The sequence below is a fragment of the Oryzias latipes genome, chromosome 7, assembly GCF_002234675.1.
Source record: "Oryzias latipes chromosome 7, ASM223467v1".
NCBI classification, from domain to species: Eukaryota; Metazoa; Chordata; class Actinopteri; order Beloniformes; family Adrianichthyidae; genus Oryzias; species Oryzias latipes.
The window spans coordinates 21,941,089-21,956,131 of NC_019865.2; positions in this window are offsets into that span (position 1 = coordinate 21,941,089).

Here is a 15,043-nt window from a genome sequence, read left to right on the forward strand (position 1 = left end):
TCAGAGCCTTGGGAAGACGGAGTCGGACGCAGGTGGGGTTGATGAGTTTCTCTATGACGTAAGGTCCGATGAATCGTGGAGCCAGTTTCTTGGAGGTGGCTTGGATGGGGATATTACGTGTGGAGAGCCAGACCCTTTGGCCAGGTTGGTACTCGGGTCCCACCACCCTGTGACGGTTGGCGATGCGGCAGTTACTCTCCTTGGTGCGGAGGAGAGCAGCCTTAGCCTGTGCCCAGATGCGTTGGCACCGCTGGATGTGATGTTGTACGGAAGGCACCGCCAAGTCCAGTTCCTGTGACGGAAACAGAGGTGGTGAGTACCCGAGAGCGGCCTCAAAGGGAGAGAGCCCAGTGGCAGTGGAGGGATGAGCATTATGGGCATACTCAATCCACACGAGATATTGGGACCAGTCCTGCTGGTTCTGTGCCGCCAAGCAGCGGAGAGCTGCCTCCAGTTCCTGGTTCGCTCTCTCCGCTTGGCCGTTGGACTGAGGATGGTAGCCAGATGTGAGGCTGACCGTGGCCCCCAAGGCCGTACAGAAGGCCTTCCAGACCTGAGAAATGAACTGGGGGCCACGGTCAGAGACAATGTCCAGAGGGATGCCATGGTGACGGAAAACCTGCTTGGTCATGATATCAGCAGTTTCGGTGGCAGTGGGTAGTTGAGGGAGCGGAATGAAGTGGGCCATCTTGGAAAATCGATCTATGACTGTGAGTATGACGGTGTTACCTGCTGATGGGGGTAACCCGGTGACAAAGTCCATTGCCAAGTGGGACCAGGGCCGGCTGGGCGTAGGAAGTGGGTGGAGCAACCCCGCCGGAGCCGAGGAGGACGTCTTGGATCGGGCGCAGGTGGTGCACGCCGAGATATACTCCCTAATGTCCTTCTCCATAGACGGCCAATAAAACCTCTTACGAAGTAAATGGAGGGTACGGTGGACCCCCCCATGGCACGCCAGACGAGACGCGTGACCCCAAGTGATGACTTCGGAGCGGAGATGAGCGGGTACAAACAGTGTGCCCCTGGGAGCGGGTGGATGGTCAGAGTCCCCTTCCAGGGCTTGAAGAACCTTGGCCTCGATATCCCAGGTGACACTTCCTATGATGCAGGATGAAGGGAGGATAGATGATAGAGTGTTCTCAGACGGACTGTATTTCCTGGAGAGGGCATCGGGTTTGATGTTGCGGGAGCCTGGTCTGTAGGTTATGGTGAAGTGAAACCGGTCAAAGAAAAGACACCAACGAGCTTGCCTGGAGTTGAGTCTTTTCGCGGAGCGTAGGTATGCCAGGTTTTTATGGTCCGTCCAGACGATGAAAGGCTGCTCGGCTCCCTCCAACCAGTGACGCCACTCCTCCAGGGCAAGTTTGATGGCTAAGAGTTCCCGGTTGCCAACGTCGTAATTCTGCTCAGAAGGGGACAGCTTGCGAGAGAAAAACGCACAAGGTTTGAGTTTTCCAGAACTCCCCTCCTTCTGTGAGAGGACAGCGCCCACCCCTGAGTCAGAGGCATCGACCTCAACGATAAATTGCCGTGAGGGGTCAGGTTGGATGAGGATCGGGGCAGAGACAAACAGTTTCTTTAACCTGTCGAAGGCCTGTTGGGCTTCGTTGGACCAGACAAAGGGATGCTTTATGGAAGTGAGGCGTGTAAGGGGAGAAGCAATACTGCTGTAATTGCGTATGAAGCGTCTGTAAAAGTTAGCAAAGCCCAGGAATTGCTGTAGCTTCTTACGGCTGGTTGGAGGTTCCCAGTTGGTAACAGCTTCTATTTTGGATGGATCAGGGCGTATGCAGCCAGCCTCGATAATGTAACCGAGAAACTGTACAGTGGGGGAATGAAATTCGCACTTTTCATGCTTAACGAAAAGCTGATTTTCCAATAGTCTCTCCAACACCAGGCGAACGTGATGCTCGTGTTGAGCCAGATCGTGGGAGTAGACAAGAATATCGTCCAAATAGACAAAGACGAATCGATTAATGAAGTCCCGAAGGACATCGTTAACTAGCCTTTGGAAAACTGCCGGGGCGTTGGTGAGGCCGAAAGGCATTACTAAATATTCGTAATGCCCTAACGGGGTGTTAAAGGCAGTTTTCCACTCGTCCCCTTCCTTAATTCGGACCAAATGGTAGGCATTGCGGAGATCTAACTTAGTGAATATGCGAGCCTTCTGGACGGAATCAAAAACAGAGGTGATTAATGGCAGTGAGTATTTGTCTTTTACGGTGATTTGATTTAGTTCGCGATAATCAATGCATGGTCGGAGGGACTTGTCTTTTTTCTGCACAAAGAAAAAGCCTGCTCCCACGGGGGAGGAGGAGGGTCGAATGTGCCCCAGGGCGAGGGCTTCCTGTACGTAGTTCTCCATGGCTGTCTTTTCTGGTCCAGATAGATTAAACAAATGACCCTTGGGCAATGGAGCGCCTGGCAACAGGTTTATGGCGCAATCATAAGGTCTATGAGGTGGGAGAGCACTAGCTTTGGTTTTGCAAAATACTGCTTTTAAATCATGATAACAACGAGGAATGTTGGACAAATCGACTTGGCTATGACACTCAGCGTTAGGAGAAGTGACGGAAGGGAGAGCAGAGAGAAGACAATTAGCAAGGCAATATGGGCTCCACTGGATTATAGTCCCTTGAGCCCAATTAAACTGAGGATTATGCAGTTTTAGCCAGGAAAACCCGAGTACTATGGGAGTATGGATGGACTTGGTGATGAGGAAACGGATAGACTCACGATGGTTGCCTGAAGTAATGAGCAGGATGGGTTTGGTGCGGTGGGTGATGCGGGATAAGAGTTGACCGCCTAAACCGGAAGCCTCGATGGGGGTCTCCAGGGGTTCTGTGGGAATCGACAGATCATTAACAAGTTGCTGGTCAATTAAACTCTGCTCGGCCCCGGAGTCGACCAGGGCCCGTAACTCATGCACATGGAGATCTTGACTTAACTTGACAGGGATTAGTAAAAAATTATTACCGGCCAGGTAGATGTTTGTTACCCCTCGCAGCCTGTCTCCTAGCGAGGGGTTCGGGTGTTTAAACGAAGCGGGCAGGAGATGACAATGTGGCCCTTTGCTCCGCAATAGAAACAGGCCCCCTCCATGCGCCGTCTGCGGCGTTCCTCTTCAGACAGTCGAGAGTGTCCAACCTGCATAGGCTCGTCTGGAGGTCTAGAGGGGCTGAAGGAGTCGAGAGGGGTGGCGTGAACAGCGTGTGAGAAGTTGGAGGATGTAGTGGTTGCGGCACGCTGGAAAACGGGCCCTCGTTCCCTTTGACGCTCCCGCAGGCGAACATCAGAGCGGAGTGCCGCAGAAACCAGTTCCTCAAATGACCGGGCTTCGGGTTGAGAACACAGATGATCCTTAATTTGTTCATTTAAAGACTGGTAAAAGATCCCCTTCAAAGCTGCGTCGGGCCAGCCTGCCTCGACCGCCAGAATACGGAAATCTATAACGTGTTCACTCACCGAGCGGTTACGCTGCCTGAGCGCGAGTAACCGACGGGTTGCTTCGTCCTGTTTACGTGGTTGGTCGAAAATTAACTGGAACTCTCTGAGGAAACGTTCATAAGTGAGGTGGCTTATGGGATTGGAGGAGAGGAAAGCCTGGGCCCACTGGAGGGCTTTATTGCGTAGAGAGTTGACGATCAGTGATATTTTACTGTGATCCGACTGATAATGACGGGGGGCTTGTTGGTAAATCAGCTCGCATTGGAGGAGGAATCCTCCGCAGGCTTCGACGTCACCAGTAAATGGTTCCGGTTGCAGCCGGATGTTTTCGTGAGCGGAGGGTGATCCGGAAACGGAAGTAGCCGAGTTAGCCGTAGCTTGAGCCGTATCTGTTGGAACATGGGAAAAATGTCCGGTTAAATTGTTCAATGTCTGTGTCAAACCGTCCAGGCGATGAAAAAGGTCCTGTTGGGCCGCGGCCATCTGGGATAGGGCGTCGGCCTGGCGACCAAGCAATATGCCTTGCTGGGATACGGCTAATCTGAGTCCCTCCGGGTCAGCTGGGTCGGGATTATGGCCAGTCCGTTCTGTCATGACTATAGAACGACTGAGACCCAGATGCTGAAACCCGGAATGAGACACAGGACAGAGATGTCTTGTGAGAAGGTAGATTTAATATGATGGCCAGACAGGTAGGTAACTGTTACTGGAGGTCCGAGAATGTAACTGCGGCTCGTGGCGTCACTGGTGGAACTGCTCGTTCGGGTCTGGAGTCGGCAGCGTGGGTCCGTTTCGTGAGGCAGCTGGTTCGGCAGAGGCTCGTGGTGAGGATGGGGGGGAACAGACCAGTAGAGGAGTCCGGATTACGGCTGCTGTGGGTGACCACTCGTGGCTGAGGTTTCCTGGAGACAGGTAAGACAGCATATGTTAACTACTTGGCTTAAGGCAAGGCAACAAAGCATGAACTTGACGTGAGGCCAAATATGCACCATCAGGGGCAACGGACTGGCGTTGAATGAAGATCCTGGAGCTCCTTAAGAAGGCAGGTGTGTCGATGAGGTGAGTGGAAGCAGCTGGGGATAATCAGGAACCAAGCGGAGAGGAGAGGGGGGAGGAGTCTGACAGAGGCACCATGACACATAATTTTTATTTCAATAGTCTAAATTTACATAGTACTTTTCTTTCCATTATCGTGGCCAACAAATAACTCCTTCCAAACAAAAAATGCATTAAAGCAGCTAATTTTAAAAATAATTAGTGGATTTTTTTTACATTATAAAATATCTGTATAATTCTAGCTGTAGTGAAATATGGTTTGTGAAGGTCCCAAATGCAGAAGATTGGAGTCAATTAAGGGAGAGTTAAAGGCTTAAATCAACTGAGACACATATTTACAAAATACATATTTTAGAACCTAAACTAAACCAAGCAAACCACCAAAAATACAAAGCTGTGACAAAAAAAATGATCTAACAATGATCAACTATGAAGAAAAGTGTTCTGATGCTGCTATTTAACAAAACTAAAGTGAGTGTAGTGAAGTCCTGCTAAAACCTGGGTTGTGTCTGAATTCACTCACTACTACCTGATACGCGAACTATAGCGTGTTTGCCATTTTGTCCGAGTTCCCAAATCTTTTAAGTTTCCCAGAAGTCCCTGCGGAAAAACCGTGTGCATTGAGTTTGAACAATTTGTCATTCAAAAAAAGAAATGTTAATGTTTAATAAATCATATAAATCATAACGTTTTCATCATCAGAACACATTGCATTCATAAATAGTCTATGTAAAATGTTGATCAGGTTTTTACTTCTGCAAATAGTTGACGCCATAGTTGGCGTTTAAAGAAAAAAGGAAACTAGTGATCATGTGGCCGAATTGCACTAACCCTTTACAGACCCACTTAGAAGAAAATTGTGTTTTTGGTGTTTTCAACATGTTCTTGAGAAATTTTTCTGATCATAGAGGACTGACGACATACCGTATATTTAAAGAAAATTCAGTGCAAAATTGCATTTCTGAGTATTTCTTTATTCAAATTGTTCTAAATCAGGTGCAGACAAAAAAAGCCTTTGGAAAAAGCTTCTAGGATTGACATAGAAGCTACAACAGCAAGTCACAATCTCCTTGCTCCCACTCCATTGTGATGCATACACTTGTAAACAAACAGATCCATGAACGACTTTTCCTCATCTGAGCTGGCATCTGGTGAAAAACTGTACGGCTGGATAGCTCCAATGTTGCTAGGTTGGGGGTGTGAGGGACTATAAGATAGCAGGAGATTTGGGCTAAAAACAGCATCATCATAATTAAAAGACCACTGGCAGCACTCTTTCAATAGATCAAAAGATGACCGGAGTGGGACTTTAACACCGTTTGTACAATTAACGTGATTCCAGCGCATGAAAGCAGTCTCACAGTGACATGCAATAGATTACAGAAGTGAAGCATTTACAGAATCAATCAGCCGATTTTGTCACAGAGAAAAGCGGCTTTGCTCTGTAATGCAACATTCTGCGTTAGTAATGTGTAACATATCGGTGCACAGCCGATATAAAAGACCGTTTTTCTCAACGTAAGAATCAGCTGATTCACGTTGATAGGGCAAATGGTAGAAGAGTTATGGTATGTCAAAGACTGTGTGTTATTTAGGTGTCGCCAGCGACATCTGCGGTGTTAAATGGTTAAAATTGAGGGGACTGGATGGCTTAGCTCTATATGATCTTTCAGGGGTTAGGCAGCAATAGGGGAATTTGGTGTAAACATGACCAAGAAGCAGAAAGCTAACAGTCAAAAATTGAACAGAAAATACAGACCTGACACGAAAAAAATAACCTAAAAAAAAAGACAAAAGAAAAGAAAATCAAAGACTCGGATCCTCACGCCTAGGCTGAAGAAAAGAACAGTTTTCACACTATGTCTATAGCAATCTTTATGTAGAGGTCAGACAGCAGACATGCAGGCCTTTTGTAGCCTTTTTAAAATGTGACCTAGGAGCCAGGGTTTTCTGTAAGTGTGCCAATGCGGCCATGCTTCCAGCAATACTCATGCTTCTGCCAGCTGCATCATCTGTGCCTGCACAAAAGCATGCCCTTTGAAAGGCGCTCAACACACACAAAAGCAGTGATGCGTGGTGCACATGCCTCAGTGTGCAAACACGAATGCTCACGTTACTCCTCACACAACTTCACATACAGCCACTAAAACGAACTGTTGAAATAATTCAGATATCTTACAGTGAGGAGATTCAGTGTTGTTTGTGAGGATAAAGCTGTTGAATTAATTGTCCTTTTCAGTGAATCATATCTCTTTTTAGTATTAGATTGTCATCTTTTCCCATTTTTCCACAAACAGAAATACCAAGGTTGCTTTGGAAATATTTAACGAGAAATCGAATACACTGAAAAAGAATGAGGCAGAAGCGATGGAGCTGATCTGTCCTCAAGCTAATCACTCTCAGTGACTCATACCAAGTACACACATTGCTGTAGAAACACTCAATTATGATTCAAATCTTCATAACAGGGTAATAATTTGTCATGTGACCATCTGCAGTGCATCCTCTCCTATTCGGCCTGAATGTAGTTATCCCCTCCGAAAGTGCAAATAGAGGAATGTGTGGATTTATTTCCAACTATAAACACCACAGAATCAGTGCTGCATTGATAGATTAATTTTATTTTGTGTGGATTTTGTAGCCTATTAGAAGCTCTAGGAGTTTGGAAATATAAATAAATAAAAACCCAAAAGCCTTCCCTCCAGCAGCCTTTGTTTTACTGTTTTTCCTCCTTGGATTTAAAACTGTGTGAGGGGAGGAAACAATACCAGTTTAGACTCAGCACTGTAATTATCGCCTGCTTTCTTCAACCAGGGATGTACACGGACAAGGGCCTCATAACAGGTGACAGAATGCCTGCCAGCCACCCCCTGTTCCCCACCCCCACCCCAGAATGGTGACTATTATAAACCAAAAACGTATGCTCTCAATATATATGCAAATTATGCTGGGTCCCAAGGTGAAGTTCGCAGAGCAGCAACGTTGCTCGCCTCTGTTTTGCTCATTTGCAAAAATGTTGAAAGTAACAAAGACCACAGGAAATTGAAAAATTGTTGCTAAGTATTAGAGAAAGCAATCATTTTCCCTGGGCAGCCTAATCCTGTAGAAATTGATCTCACCTCTTTCCCTGACACGTATTAGTACAAAAAAACACATAAAAGAAAAATGCCTGTCTCAGTGTTGCCTGGTGGGAAATTTGTTTGGTTGCAGATTTCTTTTATTTATTTAATAATTTTAGTCTGGTGATGTTACAAAGTAGGCAGTCTCTGCTTGCCCACCTCAAACCTCTGTTATACTCACAGGTTTTGCTGCTGAACAAAACTGAAACAATTTTCTGGTCCATCCGATCTGCAAATCTCACCATTTGTTATCTAGTTTTAAACCGGCTGATATCATCTTGCTAATGCATTTGCTCTTTCTTCGCGAGGAAGTACAAATTAGAAATGACAGTCTATTACCCAGCGCTATGACCTTCGTGATGGAACATAATATAAAAAGGCCCACAATGCCTTCATTTGAGGGAGTTAGGCCAAGGGCACAGTTGTGATTAATTAACCTAATTAATTTAGGCTAAGATTATCCAAACAATTATTTCTTAATAAATCAGGGCAAGGTGTGGCAATAATTATTGTAGTTAAGGTTAAACAGAAGCATTAAAAATAAATGTTTTCATCAAGAACACATTCAGGTATAAATAATGTTGAAATTGAATAATTTAAGCTAATTTTTCTTTAAAAAAAGGATTTAAAATCCAAAACAATGAGATTGAACTAAGAAAAAGGTCTTCAAGACAATTGATTTGAAATCGTTACCTTCTAGGAAATATTTTTGATAAACAAAAGAAGATAATAAGATGATAAAATCTAGCCCGTTTTAAGACTAACTGACAGGTTTCTGGCTTCAAATTGTGTTTTTTAAAGACAGGAGAAATAAGGCCGGACAGGTTAAAGAAATGCAAAAAATATTTAATTAGGTTTATTCTGCTTGCAAACTGCATTTAAACACTGGATAATGGGATAATATGGGGTAAAGGTTAAATGTTAAAAGAAATGTATGCATAAAGACAAAGTTGTGCAAAAATTAATACTTTATGCACAACTTTGGAAAAAAATACACTAGTACAATATTTGTTTTTTACAGTTGATATGCCTGTTTTGAGCATGACTTTCCTTTGTATTGAATACAACGTTTCTCCTGTTAGATTACTGTCAAAAATGCATCACCGGTTCACAGGCATTTATATCAAATCACAAAACAAAAGTCCGAGTGAAAAAGCACTTTTCTTTGTGAAAACCTTGCATCCAATGCAAAGACCTTAAATTAAAGGAAATTGGATTTTAGTTAGTCTCCAATCCATGGAGTGTAATTTTTTTAGTTGATTCATTTTCTGTACATGCTTAACCATTTATCAAGCAAGGAACCATATGCCACTTCTGTAATAACTTCAATTTGCATAAAAATGCGAGCTTGTTTAGGAGAAGCCCCAAAAAATATGTTTGTGTAATGATTTGAGGTTAAAGTTTGATTTTCTCTAGACTTCTGAGAGTGGCCAATGAAAGGTTAATCCTGTTTATCAGCTGTCATTGGCATATATTTTGTGTCCCTGACTAGAATGCTAATTAATCACAACATCCTAGTAAACTCATCAAATTGTGGAAAAAAAACCACGCTGTTATTCACCGTGGCAATGCTAATGTGGTCATCAGCGTAATAGAGGCTGGTTGTTTTCAAGTATTGATTTTCTGTGCGGTTCAGTGTTTATGCATGTATGTCTTTGTAGCATTATTTAAGGTTTAGTTAAAGACTCAACAGGTTGGAGATTCAACCTGTGCAAAAAATATGAATTGCAGCCACACAACCCTGAACGTGGTGAACACAGACATACAGAATTGTTATTAAAGAAATATCATTGTGTGTAATATATTTTCAAATCAGAGTTAATTTAGAAAGATTCTTTAAAATACACCTTTCATCCTTAAAGTCCACAGGAACATGAGCAATTAGCACATTATTATAAAAAAAACAGTAAGGCATGTCATATCTGATTTACATGAACTTACTGTGCACTGTTTGCACAGAAAGTGTGAAACAGATGCACAGATCAATAAATTCTGATAAACAAGATTAAATTTTGCATTCGCAGATAACCTAAAAATTTTATGGCAGTATTTTCTCTCCACATTGCTGAATCTCTAAATCTCCCTTTCAAAATAGGTTTATGTCTCCCTCTAAGCTTTTCCCAATATTTTTGCATCAGTGCCTACTGTGACCTTTTATACTTTTTTATGTTTAATTTTAACATGACATCTCAAACCCAAAGGAGATCTCGCAAGTAAAGCAAAATTACGCTTGATGCCCTGGAAACAGGCATGATTTGCCAAACAGCTAAATCTGCTCCAAAGTGAGATTCCTCACACAAATCTCAGTTAAACTTTGAATATTTATTGATTGAACAGACTTGAAACTTGCCTGCTTTGTATTTTCCAAAAGTCTTTTAAGGCTAAATACCTGTAAGTGCAATGCATTTTCCAATCAGGCATTCCTGTACTGGCAGAAGAGAAAGAAGCCTACGCATTCATTCTGAGCAGCTGACATGGGAGAACCTCACTGAGCATGACTGTGGGCAGATGGTAGAGATTTTATATGGTTTATTGCTCTCACTTTCACTGGGATTATTTATTGAACTTCCCTTTTCTCCACAGCCACCCAATGCTTTTGTGCGCCTCAGTATAAAATACGTTTTTGTCATGGAAGCAGCACATGGTGCTGGAATTTAAGATACTATTTACAGAAATACATTGACGGTGGATGCATATTCTTCTGACAGCTCTTTAATGAAATACAATGACAGATTACGTTAGGGTGTGAGGCTATGAGAGTGTAGGCAGCAGGCAAAAGGGGAACTAGACTTCAAGTATCCCACAGGCTAAATGAAGAACAAACATGCACTATGAAACGCAGCAAAGAAGGAAAGATTATCATCTGCAGATGAAAGGCAGGCAGAGAGGGAGAGATTTGTTTGCTGCGACACAGCTGTCTTATTTGCAAGGTGTTGAAAACCACTTTTCCAAGAGGATGAAAAGATTCTTCTGAAGCCAAAAGGGTCTGCTATCATTTTTGGGCAGCTTGAGCAGTAGAGATGTTATTAGCATAAATTAACTCCCCCACCAAAGAGAGAGGAACATGCTAGCTCCTTTCTGCTTTTCACACTTAATTGCCCTATTTACTGAACAGTTGCCTGTGGACAACAAATGCACACACACTCCAAGATTCATACAGGACAACAGGCAGACACAAGCCAAATAGGGCATGAGTGATACACTGAACTATCTGCCAAACAGCATTAGCTACAGTATGACTGGATCTGCTGTTTAGGTCCTTTCAGACTTCATCTTAGACTATAAATCAACAGCAGAATGTTTGATGCTGGCTTTCATGACATTCTTCTCTGAGACATGTCTCACCAGCGTCTGTGTAAAAACAATTTTCATGCATGACGGCCAACACAAAAGTCTTCTTTAGAGCAGTTTGTACTTGTTGCTTGTTCAGTCAATTTGTGTTCTATTTTAAACTTTTCCATCAGCAGCAAAGGCTCTTGCTGTTTTGCACAGTGCAACAGCCTCCTACGGTTAAAGCTCAAAAAGACTCACTGAAGTGACCCTGTAAGCAAAAGCAAGGTGAATTATAGATGACTGCACCTAATGGACTTTTAGCTTCTCTTCCCACATTTACTGACCTTAGACCTGTCTTTAGACTGACATTACCTTAAATCTCATGTTTTATACAGTTAAACACATTTAAATCCAACTGCTTTTTTTACTTTAAATTATTTTAAAGCAATTGTGATGCCTTAATTAGGAGGAAGTTTAATTGTGAAACAGAAAATGTTTGCATGTCAGTGTTGTCTTTTCTGTAAAGTAAATGTGATTTTAGATGAAAAAAGAAAGAAATTACTTTTTGTCAGACAACATTTTTACTTTTTAAAATGTTTTTGTCTTTGTTTGTATGTTATAATCATATGTGATTGTTTCTGTATTTTTAGTGATTAAAATATTTTTAAATTGAGCAAAAAACAGACACACAGACACTTTGTGATGTGCTTCTACAATTTTTTTTACAATCGCAGCAAGCAAGTCTTTTGCTAAAACATTTTTTTATGTCATTGATAGGACTTCAGGCAAAGTAGACCAGTATTTTTTTTTTCTTCCCTCTAAAATCATACCTTTCAAATGCGTTCAATTTAATTTTCTACTGAAATTCTATAAAAAGTACATGGGCAAAGAGGGAAAAGCTTTTACCTTTTAAAGTAGCACACAGTTTCCCTAAAAACTCTAAATCTCTCACCATCACATAAATAATAGATTATAAATAATAAAATCATTTAGTTTAAGAAAAAGTAAAATAAAACAAAAAACAGAGTAATGTGACAGTAATTATATAAATTTAAAAACAAAGAAATGCGTCAGTATGTGTTCCAAAAAGGCCAACTAAGAAAAATCTTACACCTAATGCTTAAAATCTTCAGATGTCTATTTTGTGATTGTAGTGTTGAACTCTGATTTTAGCTTTTGGTCTTAAGAATACAGTACATATCAAAACAACATCTGCCACAATGAATTTAGCTCAGGAGATATTTCCACTCTGATAGTCCATTCTGGACATCTTAAAAATGAAACTTGTCCATAAACTTCAGAAGAAGGTACGTAAATTTCATCATTTTGAGTAGAACCCTTTGAGTGTCATTTTGTTTCGTTTAGCCTGACAGAGCAACCCATAGCTGGGTGCTATTATATCATACTGATAAATGGCAATTCCTCTTTTTATGCACATGCAACAAAACCGAGATGAATGCAGAGGATTCTGTTTTTAAGACATTAGCTAATGCAATCATATCAAACTGGAATCTTTTTACCATTTTTTTGTTTTTCAAGAAAGCTGTTTTTGAGCAAAGTCAAAAATACAATAGGCTTCAGCTGCTTAATATTTGGCCTACATTCATTTTTTTTCTGTTTATGTACAGCTGATTTAAATGATATCATGTCTACCACTCTGGATGGAGGAAATGTGATCAAGTGGATCACCATTTCCGCCATTTTCTTGTAATCATATATCTTCACAGAGATCTTCAAACAGCAATTCTAAAGTCCAAAGGAGGGCATGAAGTTACATGTCAGCATCTGGAGGCTATAAACAGAGCCCAGCTGAAGTTCAGCATTTTGCAAGCAAAGCTAGATCTGACATGTTTTTATCAAAGTATATTTCTTTTTTTTTTTCCATAACAGTTGCCTTGTATTTTTCAACTGACATATTGCAGTTGTTTTTACAACTAACTGTAATAAGATCATTTTGTAATTAATGAGCAGTACATGGAAGTGTCTTTCAGAAAGCTGTAAACACAGGATGTTGATTGTGAAATGAGTATAAATGTTCTGGATGACGCCTTTTCAAGTTGCAGGTGGTTTGATCCATTATGCTAAATTACAACCAGCTGCGTGATTTTGGAGAAATCAATATTATATTCTGTTTAAGTGTGAGAACCGTTTTGACTTAAACCCTCTTCATTCTTGGCTTTTATAGAAATCAAGATGATTTAAAGCGTTTTTCAGATGAGACAGGGCTAATAGAACTGTAATCTAGTTATAAATGTGGATTATATTACAAGTAGCCCAAATATGTTTTATTTATTTATTTGATGCAAGTTTAATAATACCATTGTATTTTAGGTTATAACTATTAAATGATTTTTTTAAAAACTGATCTAAAACCATTCCATAGATCATGTGGCCAAAGCTTAACCAAGCTGACCAGTGTGACTCGATTCAATCTTAGACTTAAAAACGTGGACAATAAATCCAGCTAGAAATCAAACTAGAGACAGAAGGAGACCACAACAGACAGAAACATCATGCAGTTGTTCATTTGGACTTGATTCCACTTGTTTTGTGTCTATAAAGTGCTCATCAGTACCTTTACATCCTCACTACAACATAGTGTACACACACTGTATGCACCAATGAGACACATTCCATCATTTTGTTAATTTCTTCAGATTCTTGTTGTGGATTCTGTTGTTATGTCACTTACTCTTTTAGAGTGTTATCATACCTGCTTTGTTTGATTTAGTTAAAACAGACCAGAATTCCTTCCTTTTTGTTAGTCTGAATGAAATGTGCTGTTGTGGATACGCTTAGGGAAGCGTATGCACCAAACAAGCGGACTGAGACCCTCCTGATAAGGTGGTCTCCATCTTACTCTGGTATGGTTCCCTAATGGTGAATATGCCAAAACTGACACAGCTTTAAACACTAGCCCTTTTGAAACTGACAAGCTGTATCTGTACTGTATCTGGGCAGTAAGTGAAAAAAACAGGACACGTCTTATACCAACAACTGTTTAGCCACCAGTGTTTGCTATCCCAAATTGGTGAGCAGAACATGTTAAAACAGACTTTGATTTGATTTTCATTCATCTGTTACAGAAACAAAAGAAAAACCGAGAATAGTTAGACCTTGTTGGCACTCACACTCTTGCTAAATTGCACCAGGGTTCACTTGCAAGTGTGCTGAGACACTTGTTTTCAGGGAAATCTTTAACAGAGTTCAAGTAAAGTTTCACACCAGCAGATTGAAGTTGATTACCAAAGAAAACAAAACTTTTCAAGAATCCTGACAAAATATAAACATCAGAAAATACAATCAATGAACACAAACTCAAAGCAGAAAAGCATGATAGAGGAGGTATGCTCAGAATGATTATATTTCTAGGTGATTTTTATTTCACAGGGAATGAACAATTAATGTAAATTAAAAAAAAGGGTTGTTACAACACCAGTTTACCTCATAAAGCTTAGAAGTGACTGGATGTTTGGATACAAAAGGTCAAAGAGGACAAGTTACTCTATAACAGGGTAGTAAGGCAAAAGAAAATCCATAGATGTAGGAGCTGAATATCCCAGCTATAATAATAATTTCTGTGGGGTGGAACCATCCAGAAATTCCTTTTAATTTGACTTCTAAGTCACACTAATGCAAACCCAAATGTTCCCTCGCAAAAAATAATAAAACTGAGTGTGCCAGGCTTGAATTAAATAGAGGTACACTGGAAGTGCAGTGATGAATACAAAAGACGAAATAAAAAGAGCTTCTGGGATGACGGACTGGGGTTCATGACAAGACAGCATGCAGGTCTTCAAAGCTACTCTGAAAGGTCAACATGAGTCAAGGAAGGTTCTTTGTTCTTTTAACCTCTTCAACCTATAGAATAAAATATAAGAAGCAATTCAGCAGCAACAAAGAATTTCCCTCATGAACAAGTCATGCTTTGTGCAGCAATGTTCAATTAGGTGCAATCAGCTAACTCAGAAGTCCAAACTAATTACAATGAATCATTTTCCTGAAGAGGTGACTCATAGTGAAGACATTTAAATACAAAATGTGTTTCCTCACAAAAAGGAGATCTGCATTGCAGGTTTTTTTTTATTTCTGACTCTTCCCGTGACCTATCTTGTCCTTGTCTCTGCACTACATGCTTGGCTTGGTGA